Source organism: Ovis aries, chromosome 18 (assembly GCF_016772045.2).
Source record: "Ovis aries strain OAR_USU_Benz2616 breed Rambouillet chromosome 18, ARS-UI_Ramb_v3.0, whole genome shotgun sequence".
Classification (NCBI taxonomy): Eukaryota; Metazoa; Chordata; class Mammalia; order Artiodactyla; family Bovidae; genus Ovis; species Ovis aries.
Genome location: NC_056071.1, coordinates 13,264,692 through 13,277,834, shown reverse-complemented (window position 1 = coordinate 13,277,834; position 13,143 = coordinate 13,264,692). Strand labels below are relative to the sequence as shown.

The window sequence follows — 13,143 nt, the reverse complement described above, 5'->3', positions numbered from 1 at the left end:
GGTAACCAGAAGTTATTTTATGCCTGTAAGTCCATTTCTATTTTGTAAATAAGTTCATTTGTATCATTTTTTTAAGGTTCCACTTGTAAGTGATATCACATGATATTTATCTTTTGCTGTCTGACTTTCTTAGTATGATAATCTCTGGCCCATCCATGTGGCTGCAAATGGCATTATTTCATTCTTTTTGTGGGCTGCATAATATTCCGTTGTTATATATAATATTCCATTATATATATGTGCATACATATATATATATACACACATCTTCTTTATCCACTCCTCTGTGAATGGACATTTAGGTTGCTTCCATGTCCTGGCTATTGTAAATAGTGCCGTAATGGACACTGGGGTGCATGGGTCTTTTTGAATTAGAGTTTTCTCCAGATATATGCCCAGGAGTAGGATTTTGGGATCATATGGTAACTCTATTTTTAATTTTTTAGCAAACCTCTATACTATACCAATTTATGTTCCCACCAACAGTGTAAGAGCATTCCAATAAGAATTCATCTTACTACATCCTTGGAGCTTACTCCACCCCTAAGACCAGAGCAAGCGATATCAAAGAAATTGTTATAATAATCATCATTAATTAGTAATCAATAACTCTTTTTTTGAGTAGAAGATACTTGAAAGTTTATCTAGTCCAAAGCCCCATCTCATTCTTCAGATTTGAATCCTGCCTGCCTGTCATTTTACTTTCTGGTCCTGGGCTGACTGCAGATCAAGCCTCATCCTTCCCCCATAAAAGAGGTTCCTCATTTTTGAAAGTAGCTAAGCCTTCTCTCTTACACACAAAAACACATCCCTAGCCTTTCCTAGCACGGCCAGTTTGGGTGTTTCTCACTGTTGCACTATGAACACGCTCTGGACGGCTTCTGAATTTCTTCCAACTCAGGTTGCTTTCATGGATGAAGCCTAAAGCAGCGTATGCCTGTTGTAGCCAATTTAGAAAAGCAAGAAGAGGGAAATGAAAACTCAGTAGCGGCTGAGCTGCCAAGAGATGGCTGTGGTTGCCATGTCGGGTCAACGCCATCCCTTCATTTTTCTGTTTGCGTGTGGACGAGCGTATGCATGGCTGTGCTGGAACTTTGCGGCCCTTCTCCTCCCTTCTCGCTGCCTGGGAGGCTGGCCTGCCATGGACCACACCTGCAGCAGATCTTCTGCGGCCCCCAGTCCCAGGTGGGTTTGGACTGCAGTGTACTCTGGGCACAGATCTGGCTTACGAGAGAGGTTAAAGTGCTTACGTCTCTGTTTCCTCCTAGGAAATCACCTGGGGCTTGTGTGTCCATCAGCTGGCCACTACCCCTCCCAGGGAAGCTTGCAGAGTTGCTTCTACCCTTGGTCTGTTGCTAGCTCCGGGCTTTCCTTATGGTCCCCGTCTCTCACCCCTTCATCGGTAAACTCCCTTGTGGGTGTCCTATTTGAACGTGCCATCTGTTTCCAGTAGGGATTTTGACTGATAAACTTGTATTTTACAAATACGAAACATGCTCTGTAGAGTGATTTATAATCTGCTGCGTCATTTCTTGGGATACTGAAAACGTCTCCTTATAGCGTTTAACATTCCTCTATAGCATCATTGTGAATGGCTGAGTGGGTTTTTATTTTTAACAAATGTACCATAGTTTATTTAAACCTTGAGAACTAGAGAATTACTTTTTCCCCCCTCCAATTAACTTTTCCCCTATTACTGTGGAAGTACTTGGATGAATATCCTTGTAGGTAAATCTTCACACGCATTCATCATTTCTTCTTCAGGATAAATTTGTAGAAACAAACTTGCTGGATCTATAGTCATGAACATTTGGAAAAAGTTCTCTGTCTGTTGCCAGATAGCCCTCCATAAAAGTTTTATAGCAATTTATAAACTGTTTCCAATTGTGCCCAGGAAGATTGCTTCTTACATTCTCTCCACTGTTTAATACTACAGCCAAATAGTGACCTCGCTGGATCTTCCCAGCACTGTGCTTGGCAAGTAGTAGGTGCTCAGTGAATGACAATGCCCCACCTCTTTCCCACAAAGAAATGCATTTCTACCCTTAGGGTTTCCATCAATAAGAACATCCACGTGAACATTCATACTCACACATATGGGTGCACACCCACAGGTCTTCTCATCTCTACTTGCTACCTGTGTGTTACTCCTCTAGCCTCAGTAGTTTAGAAATGATATATCTATTCATACTGTAACCAAGAGGACCATCACCGTTTCATAAATCCTTGGACAGAAAGAGATCCAGGAAGTCCCAAGTCCACTGGGTCCTAAAAAAAGAAATCACAAACTCTGTCATCAGGACATGCTCAGATGCTGCACCCCCAGCCAGGGCTTAGGTTTAGCTTGGATGAGTTCAGGAAGCAGGAGAGGGTCTGCTGGAACAGTCTAGAACCTGCTTCCTCTGCTGGCTGCCTCATAACTGACGCTGAACATTCTCCAAGCCTCCTTCCTGCTCCCGTGGCTTCTGACTAGTTCAGAACTCGGAGCTGACACCCATAGCATCTGAATTCCCATTGTTGTTCAGTCGCTAAGTCATGTTCGACTCTTTGTGACCTCATGGACTGCAGCACACTAGGCTTCCCTGTGCATCACCAACTCCCAGAGCTTGTTCAAACTTGAGTCCATTGAGTCGGTGATGCCATCCAACCATCTCATCCTCTGTCGTCCCTTTCTCCTGCCCTCAATCTTTCTTAGCAACAGAGTCTTTTCCAATGAGTTGACTCTTTGCATGAGGAAGCTACATTTTACCATCTCAGCTTGCCTGGGAAATCTCTGAGAAAACTGGATGTTTTGAAGTTTGGAAAACTGGACCTTTCATTACTGCCAGCTCCAGAGGGCTTAATCCAGACCCGGCGTCCCCACGGGCCCTCAGGAAAGATCTGCTTATGGATCGGTTACGAAACTCCATCACTTTCAATGTTCTGTTTTGAAACCCAGTGGCAAAGTCCAGAACATTCTCTGATTTTATTTTTATTGGAGTCCAGGAATCAGACAGGAACTCTCTCTGGTCCCCAGCGACCTACAAAGGCCACTCCTTAAACATTTCTCACAGGCCCTGTTCCCAGAGAGACCCAGGCAAGCACAGAGCCTGGAGACCCATGGGGCGTGATACAGGCTCCCCCAGGGCTCAGTCACCCTGAAGGCTCTCGGCCACGATGTGAGCTTTCAGAGATGTAGAAGGGAGCTGTTGCAGGGTTTCCTGAGGTGCTCAGCTGCCCCACTGGCCTGAGCTGTGGTCTGTTCAGGGAAGAGGTGTGTATGAATAGCTAAGTAAGAGTCATGTAGCAATGTGCACTTCCAGCTGGTGGCCCAGAGGGTGAAAGAAACTGCCTGCAACGCAGGTGACCGGGTTCGATCCCTGGTTCGGGAAGATCCCCTGGAGAAGGGAATGGCAACTCGCTCTAAAATTCTTGTCTGGAGAATCCTATGGACCGAAGAGCCTGGTGGGCTACAGTCCATGCGGTCGCAAAGAGTCGGACATGACTGAGTGACTAACACACACACACACCACATGATTTAGGCTGGACAAACCATGTGCTAAAGTGAGAAGAGTTCAGATTTGGGATTTGGAAGACCTGGGTCCAAGTGCTGTTCCCCACGCATACTAGTTATGTGATCCTAAGCAGGGTACTTTGTGTTTCAGTGGCCTCACCACTGAAATTATAAGATTATTATTAGAATATCTCACAATTATAAAATCTCACAGGGTTGTTGGGAGCCTGGAATGAAAAACGAACCTGAAACCACGTTGTATGTGACTTTTGGTTCCCACTAGGTTTTCATTACTAATTCCATTTCCTGATTTCTGGCTGTGCTAAGGCTTTGTTGCTGCGCTTGGGCTTTCTCTAGTTGCCGAGAACAGGGGCTGCTCTTTGTTGCTGGGCCCAGGCTTCTCAGTGAGGTGCCTTCTCTTGGTGCGGCGCACCAGCTTCAGGCAAGCAGGCTTCAGTAAGTGCAGCACGCGGGCTCAGTACTCGTGGCGCACAAGCTCAGTGGCCGTGACGCGGGCCCTGGAGCGCGGGCCGGGCGGCTGCGGTGCATGAGCTTAGCTGCTCCATGGTACAGGGAATCTTTCCAGACCAGGGATTGAACCCCTGTCCCCTGCACTGGCAGGCGGATTCCTATCCACTGCACCACCAGGGATGCCTGTGTATGTACTTAGTTGCTCAGTCATGTCCAACTCTTTGGAACCCCACAGTCTGTAGCCCTCCAGGCTCCTCTGCCCATGGGATTTTCCAGGCAGAAACACTGGGGTGGGTGCCATTTCCTCCTCCAGGGGGTCTTCCTGACCTGGGGGTTGACCCTGTATGTCTTCCGTCTCCTGCATTGGCAGGCGGGGTCTATATCACTACTGTCACCAGGAAAGTCTTCGTTACATCACTGGTAGTTTAGAAAAATTTCTTTTACTTTCCTGTTAATTACTGGAAATGTCTTCTTTCCCAATATATGCATTAGATGATATAAATTTCCCTGTAAACACTGCTTTTGCTGTATCCCATACATTTTGACAAATTATATTTTCATTTTATGGCTGCGTTTACTGTCTTCTTTTTATTCTGTGTGTGTGTTTTGCCATTTCTTTATGTTTTGTAAAGGTGATCCTGCTTGAAATTTGTTGCGATTCCTATGCCTGAAGTTTGATGTCTTTAAACAAATGTGGAAAACTTTGACCCATTGTTTTCTTGTGAAATATTGCCTTTGCCCCATTTTCTCTGATGTAAATATTTGTTAGACTTCTTGCTCTATCTGCCATGTTTCTTAAGGTTATATTCACAACTTCCGAACATGTTTCTCAGTGTTGCATTTTAGATAATTTATTTGTATCTAGCTTTCCATTCTCTCATTTTCCATTTGGCTGTGGCTCATTTTCTGTTGAGGTTTTAATTTCAACTGCCATGGTTTTCATTTCTAAAAGTTCTCTTTTTCAATTTTGCCTGGTTTTTTAAAAAAGTCTTTTATTTCTTGTTTATATTTCAAATTTCCATTTTATTCCCTTAAATGTAAAATTTATATTCTTTGTCTGAAATTCTAATGTCTGAAATGCTTGGGAGTCTGATTCAGCTATTATTGTGTCTGCTGATATTCACATAATGCTTTGTTTCTACGTGTATTTTGTTATGTTTGGCAGTGAGTTGCTCATTTTCCCTGGAACGCACATAGGTAATCTAAAATTTTCTAGTAGCTATGTTAAAAAGGTTAAAAGAAACAAGTGAAATTAGTTTTGATAATATATTTTATTTAACCCAATATGTAAAAATTTTATCACTTTAACATATAGTCAATAAAATTTTTTTTAGGAAATATTTATATATATATTTTTTTGTATGGAGTCTGAAAAATTCAGCACATCTCAATACAGACATTCACTTTACCAGAAACACTTGATCTATATTTAGGTTCACAAAATTTACAGTTGAAAAAGTAGATTCACATACCCAAGCTGTTTCAAACATACTTGAGCTTTCCTACAATTAAACTGAGTATCAGTCTTTAAATTTAGTAAAATAGAGTAAAAAAATTTAGTTCCTCAGTAGCATTAGCCATATTTCAAGGGCTTGACTTCTACATATTTCTAGTGGCTATTGAATTGACTGTGTAGTCTTAGAATAATTAAATTTTGCTCTTGACACTCCAGTTTAGGCATGCTTTCTAGAGTCCAGTCTTTGGCAAATATTGTATGTGTTAAGACTTGTGGGTCCCTCTGCTGGGCGTACACACCGAGGAAACCAAAATTGAAAGAGACACGTGTACCCTAATGTTCATTGCAGCACTGTTTATAATAGCCAGGACATGGAAGCAACCTAGATGTCCATCAGCAGATGAATGGATAAGAAAGCTGTGGTACATATACACAATGGAGTATTACTCAGCCATTAAAAAGAATACATTTGAATAAGTTCTAATGAGCTGGATGAAATTGGAGCCTATTATACAGAGTGAAGTAAGCCAGAAAGAAAAACACCAATACAGTATACTAATGCATATATATGGAATTTAGAAAGCTGGTAATGATAACCCTGCATGCGAGACAGCAAAAGAGACACAAATGTATAGAACGGTCTTTTGGACTCTGTGGGAGAGGGAGAGGGTGGGATGATTTGGGAGAATGGTATTGAAATATGTATAATATCATATATGAAATGAATCACCAGTCCAGGTTCGATGCATGATACTGGATGCTTGGGGCTGGTGCACTGGGACGACCCAGAGGGATGGTATGGGGAGGGAGGAGGGTGGGGGGTTCAGGATGGGGAACATGTGTATACCTGTGGTGGATTCACGTTGATGTATGGCAAAACCAATACAACATTGTAAAGTAATTAACCTCCAATTAAATACATTTATATTTTAAAAAAAAGACTTCTCAGATCTTGGGATCTATTAAAAATATCCATGTATGGGTCACTTTGGATTAAAGGAAATGAATTTTTGCAGGTGGGATCTGGACATGAGTATTTTTTTTTTTTAAACCTTCCCCATGATTCTAATGGACAACCTCAGCTAGGTGCCCTGGAAAATGAATTTGGGGCTAATATTACAATATGATGCTTCTTATGGTCTGAGCAACCTATGGAAACATGAAAAGGAATCAGCTGGTACCAAGTACAAGGCTTGGTACTTTTTAATGCCTCTGTCAGAACTAAAATCTCTTTTTTTAAAAAAAATAATTATTTATTTTAATTGAAGGATCATTGTTTTACAATATTTAAAATCTTTTAAAATTTAGACTTGGCTAGTATTCTTACCAGCGGGAGAAATCTATCAATAAGGTTTTCAGTTGCTTTATTACTTTAGAAATAAAAAATATTTAGCCTTTTAGTCAACATTAAGTTTACTGTGGTCTTTTGACTTCCAAGGACATGCTGTTGCCATTTTATTTAAAAATGTTTAGAGAAGCTTTCAGTTCTGTATGAATGCATCTACCTATACGTATTTGGGAACTGTAAGCTCCTAGGGAGATCTTGCATATCAAAATTACAGCACAGCTGCTGCTTGCTAACCTATGTTGACATAACAGCTATCAGTGTATCATGACTCACCACTGTTGATCAGCCAAATTGGTTTTAGCAACACGTCTGACCTAACTTGAGTGACATCATTGTGGGTGAGCTAGTTTGGGTGAATTTCATGAAGATCTTCCTGTTCCATGTCTGAACTTGCCAACTGGTTGTTTAGATACCTGTCCCAGTTTCAATGGTTGGGCATTTGTATTACTTAATTAACTTACTATTCTTATTTCCAGAAACCTAATGATATTTTTTCACTTCACTAATGACATTTTTTCATTTCACTTATTCAATCAACAAAATTTCATGGTGCAGCTACCCGGCTCCAGGCATTATATTAGGTCTGATTAGCAATTAGGCTTCATCTTGTGTGGCAACCCTAATCATTGATAGCATGGTGTTGGAAAACATTCTGAATTTCTGCCTAGGCTCAGTGGGAAAGAAAGTCATGAGCAATTAGTCATGTCTGCCGTAGACATAGGAGGAGATGCGACTGCAGCCATGGATTTGATCTCTGGGTCAAGAAGTTCCCCTGAAAAAGGAAATGACAACCTACCCCAGTATTCTTGCCTGGGAAATCCCATGGACAGAGGAGCCTGGTGGGCTACAGTCCATGGGGTTGCAAAGAGTTGGACACAATGGAGCAACTAACACACACACACACACACACACACACACACACACACACACACACATCTGAATAAAATCTCCAGTTACCCTCCTGTTTTAGTCCATTCCAGCTCCTATAAAAAAAAATACCATAGACCAGGTAGCTTATAAATAATGGAAATTTAATTCTCAGTGTTCTGAAGGCTGGACGTTCAAGGTCAGACTGCCAGCATGGTGGATTCTCATGAAGGACCTGTTCCGTGAAGGACAATTTCTGGGTTGCAGTCTGCAAGCTTCTTGCTATGTCCCCACATGGTGGAAGGGAGCTAGGGAGTTCTGTTGGTTCTGTTTTATGAGGGCACCCGTCCTGTTCCTGGGGCCTCCACCCTCATGGTCTAATCACCACTTAAAGGCCACATCACATCCTGCCATCATATTGAGCTTTAGAGTTACAACACATGAATTTTGAAAGGACACAAACATTCAGACTACAGGGCTTCTTAAGGAAGACCTACCTCTCAATTCTTGATTTGAAGATGAGTTTTAAGCCTGAATTTTCTATGTACCACAATCCCATGTGTTACAGAGTCAAGCTTCTCAGAAGAGATGCCAAAGATGCTGGGTCCAGACTTCTCCCTCTTTCTCTCTCTCTCCTGGGAGAAGAGATGTTTCTATTCCTCCTTTGCATGTCCTGACAGGCCCCCAGGGAGCAGGCTATGGAGAGGGCAGCAGGTCTGGCCAGTGCTGGCATGGACAACTCAGGATCCACAGGTGAACGTGGCCAGTCAACCTCCCATGAGTGCCAGCACAGTTATGAAGCCAGGAGACTTGCTGATTAAACTGGAAAACTGCTATTCTTAGTGGCAAGCTGTCATCCAGCCCTTTTGAAAAAGGAGAGAAACCACTCAGCCAAGGTCTAAAAATACTTAGGGACTGACAAGCAGCTCTGGCCAGAACTTGGGCCTACAACCTTGTTGAGATGTACTGTGTACAGGAAGGCATAGTGCATCAGAAGGACCTTGTAAGATCACAGAACACTGTGTTTTGTGACCCAAATAAACAGTTTTTTAAAAAAAATTTTCTATCCATGTCCCTTTTGGGCTTCCCAGGTATCATGGTGGTAAAGAATTTGCCTGTCAATACAGGAGACTCAGGACATTTGGGTTTGATCCCTGGAGGCTGGCAGTTCAATCCTGCAGGATTGGAAAGATCCCCTGGAGGAGGAAATGGCAACCCACTCCAGCATTATTGCCTGGAGAATTCCATGGACAGAGGAGCCTGGTGGGTCAGAGTCCATGGGGTCCCAAAGAGTTGGACACCACTGAGCGATCGAGTGTGATTGAACACACATGGCCCTTTAATTATTAATTATAGCTAAAATAAAATTTGTAAATTTTTCATATTCAGTTCAGTTCAGTTGTTCAGTCGTGTCCGACTCTTTGTAACTCCATGAATGACAGCACACCAGGCTACTCTGTCCATCACCAACTCCTGGAGTTCACCCAGACTCATGTCCATCGAGTTGGTGATGCCATCCAGCCATCTCATCCTCTGCCATCCCCTTCTCCTCCTGCCCCCAAGCCCTCCCAGCATCAGAGTCTTTTCCAATGAGTCAACTCTTCGCATGAGGTGGCCAAAGTACTGGAGTTTCAGCTTTAGCCTCATTCCTTCCAATGAACACCCAGGACTGGTCTCCTTTAGGATGGACTGTTTGGATCTCCGTGCAGTCCAAGGAACTCTCAAGAATCTTCTCCAACACCACAGTTCAAAAGCATCAATTCTTCGGCACTCAGCTTTCTTCACAATCCAACTCTCACATCCATATGTGACCACTGGAAAAACCACAGCCTTGACTAGACGGACCTTTGTTGGCAAAGTAATGTCTCTGCTTTTTAATATGCTGTCAGAGAAGGCAATGGCAACCCACTCCAGTACTCTTGCCTGGAGAATCCCATGGATGGACGAGCCTGGTAGGCTACAGTGCATGGGGTCGCTAAGAGTCAGATATGACTGACCGACTTCACTTTCACTTTTCACTTTCATGCATTGGAGAAGGAAATGGCAACCCACTCTAATGTTCTTGGAGAATCCCAGGGACAGAGGAGCCTGTTGGGCTGCCATCTATGGGGTCGCACAGAGTCGGACACAACTGATGTGACTTAGCAGCAGCAGCAGCAGCAGGTTGGTTATAACTTTCCTTCCAAGGAGCAAGCATCTTTTAATTGCATGGCTGCAGTCACCATCTGCAGTGATTTTGGAGCCCCCCAAAATAAGCCTGACACTGTTTCCACTGTTTCCCCATCTATTTCCCATGAAGTAATGGGACCAGGTGCCATGATCTTAGTTTTCTGAATGTTGAGCTTTAAGCCAACTTTTTCACTCCCCTCTTTCACTTTCATCAAGAGGCTTTTTAGGTCCTCTTCACTTTCTGCCATTACAATGAATAATACTGATAAAAGCTGCTTATATGCTAGCATATTTCCAACATGACAGACACTGTTCTAAGCTGTTGTGCACTTTATTTGATTGAGCCCTTCATTATCCCTGTGGGGTAGGTAATAGCATCATTGCCATTTACAGACGCAAAAACTGGGTTTTAGATGTGAGGAATCTGACTCACTCTGGGTAGCCTGAAGACAGTCTAGTATGTGGGAAGGCCTGAAATTGGCCTTCGATTCCCATCCGTCCTCTTTGACGGCTGTGGGTTGCTTGATATTGTTTTCCTGGGTGTTCACAAGCTGCTCTCTTTCAACATCTCCCAGGAAAATCTTGGTTATTGGACCTCTATGGAGAAATTCTCAGTGCTTACTTGCCTTTGGGTCTCCTTGTGGAATTTATGCATCCTGTTCTGCTGAGCACAGTGGTCTGGTTTAATGATGCCTGTTTCAGTTAGCATAGAGATGATCCTCCCCTTCCACCGATGCAAATGTTAGCTGCCTTACTTGTAGTATTGCTCGTGGGTTGACTCAGTGCCAACAGGCACCATTGCCTGTGAATATGTTTATAGGGTTTATCTTTATTAGAGCCTATTAATTTTCTCCTCCTGTGCATTGAGCCCTGGGCACAGAGGGATTCTCAAAGGCTTTAGGGCAATACCAATATAGGCTCAGTTCTAACTTCCTGGAGCCCCCACGTGACACAGCCACTGTGCAGGCGTGTTCATCTTTGTCCTTCGGCATTTGTATTTCAGGGGTTCTTGGGAGGGATGGAAGATGAATCTCAGGCTGCCATCTTGAATCGGAAGCCAGCACCTCCAATACAGGTTATGTTTCCTTGATTCTGATGCTTCTCATTTGACAGTTTCTGTTTTATGGTTCTCTTGTAGCTACCTCAAATTTTATGTGGATGGGGCTTGGGCACAAGTTCATAAATAAATTGCACAAACAAGCCAATACAAAAATGGTGACAATAATGATTTCTTAGCGAAGACTGCCTGCCACATCCGTGTTCCTTTTTCAGCAAGAAAAGGGACGAAAGAAGCAGGAAATGGAGAAATGCCTCACTCATGCTGGCGGCAGCAGTGAGTCCAAGTCCCCTTCCTGGTGTCTCGGTGTAAACAGGAGCTGAGGAGTTGAGATATAACACAAGGAGGCAATCGAGGTGGCAGATGGCATGCCATTTGGACTGCCTCCTGCCCTGTGGGTATTTTGCCTCATTCTAGTGTCTGGCTAGAGCCCTTGGTGACAGTGGCTTCAGCTGGTTAATCTTGCAAGCCTTTGGATTATAGTTTGTATAGAGGATATCGACTTAACAAGCCCAGAGGAATCAATGATCTTTCTCTGCAAATCAGCCCAGGTGAATTCTTCATCAGCTGCCTCCCTCAATGTGGGCCCATCAGCTGATCCTGAAGAGTGGGGGGGCCCAGTGAGAGACAGCCCCACCAGGGAGGGGCTGGAGCTGAGAGGAGCAGGCGTATTTTCCTTGGGCCCAGCTGCAGAATACACCACAGGGCTGCCCTCTCTGGAATGCATGCTGCTGTCTGAATTTTGCCATCCATAAATGCCTCCCTGGACCAGCTCTCGCCTGCTCTGACCGCTTGCTTCTCAGAACTGCTTATAAACAAAGTGCCTCAGAGGTGGGCCCTGGGCAATAGCTTGGCGGAAGTGGACAGAAGCGAGGCTGGCCTGTTCTTCTCGAAGGAAGAGAGGGAACAGCACAGGAATCCAAAACCACGCTCTCTGAAGGGTTGGCCAAAAAATGGGAAGGAATGCAGACATCTTTCATAGCCCCCAGATGTGTCAGCCGTCATAAAAACGAGTTTCTGGGTGACTTTTAGGTTTTTTTTCCCCCGCAAAGTAGGAGAAAGTCTTCAAAAACATTTAATCTTAAATAGTTGATGTATCAATTGATCTCTTCCTTAGAGGAAATAGGGCCAAAATATAAAAAGCACTGATTACTTCAGGACACTGAGGCAGCTTGTGCATATTAGAGTAATTGGAAATAACCATGAGGCATTAGTCTAACACTTGGAATATTTGTTCCCTGAGCATCTTCAAGGGCCTTCTGTAAGATGAGGCCACAGGATAGAAAGGTGGCAAGCTTTGACTCTGATACTTTGCCACATTGCTGACTCCAGTATTCCTGTTTTAAGAAGTTTCTGGTGGTTCAGGGCTTCCCTGATAGCTCAGTTGGTAAAGAATCCACCTGCAATGCAGGAGACCCTGGTTCGATTCCTGGGTTGGGAAGATCCAGTGGAGAAGGGATAGGCTACCCACTCCAGTATTCTTGGGCTTCTCCTATGGCTCAGCTGGTAAAGAATCCACCTGCAATGTAGGAGACCTGGGATTGATCCCTGGGTTGGGAAGATTCCCTGGAGAAGGGAATGGCTACCCACATCGGTGTTCTGGCCTGGAGAATTCCATGGACTTAGAGTTCATGGAGTCACAAAGAGTCAGACACGATTGAGCAACTTTCGCTCCCTGGTGGCTCAGATGGTAAAGCATCTGCCTGCAATGCAGGAGACCTGGGTTCAGTCCCTGGATTGGGAAGGTCCCCTGGAGAAGGAAATGGCAACCCATTCCAGTATTCTTGCCTGGGAAATGCTATGGACAGAGAAGCCTAACAGGCAACCATCCATGGGGTTGAAAAGAGTTGGACACGACTGAGTGATTAACACGTTCACTTTTTTTCACTTTCACTTTTGTTTTATGCAAATGCTCAAGCTCTGTTTAAGAGTGACAAGGTGAGAGAGCTTGCATTCCTAGCTCTAAAGCAGATGTGTCTTCCAAATGTCTAGCCTGCTGCCATCAAGGAGCTGAGGGACAGAGCCTATCACCATCACTGTTATTCTAGCCACATCAGCTGTGGGGATCCCAAGCCAGGAGCCTGGCGGTTGGCCTCCCTGCCTCCCTCCTCCCATCCTCTCTCATCCCAGTAGCCGTGTCCAGTTGATGCTACTTACCCAGGGTCCAGGGTTCATCCTGGTCCCCATCCTCCTCGCTGCAGCTCCTCTAGCCCAGGCTCCCTGTCTCTTACCAGATGGTGGAGACAGCAGCCTTGCTTGCCTCCCATACAGTTCGCACGTGG

The 13,143-nt window shown here is 44.1% G+C and overlaps 1 long non-coding RNA gene across 1 annotated transcript in view; it reads left to right on the top strand.

Annotated features, from left to right (window-relative positions):
- The window catches only part of LOC132658153 (uncharacterized), a 61,923-nt gene that overhangs the window by 45,086 nt on the left and 3,694 nt on the right, over positions 1 to 13,143 (top strand). The window lies entirely within an intron of this gene.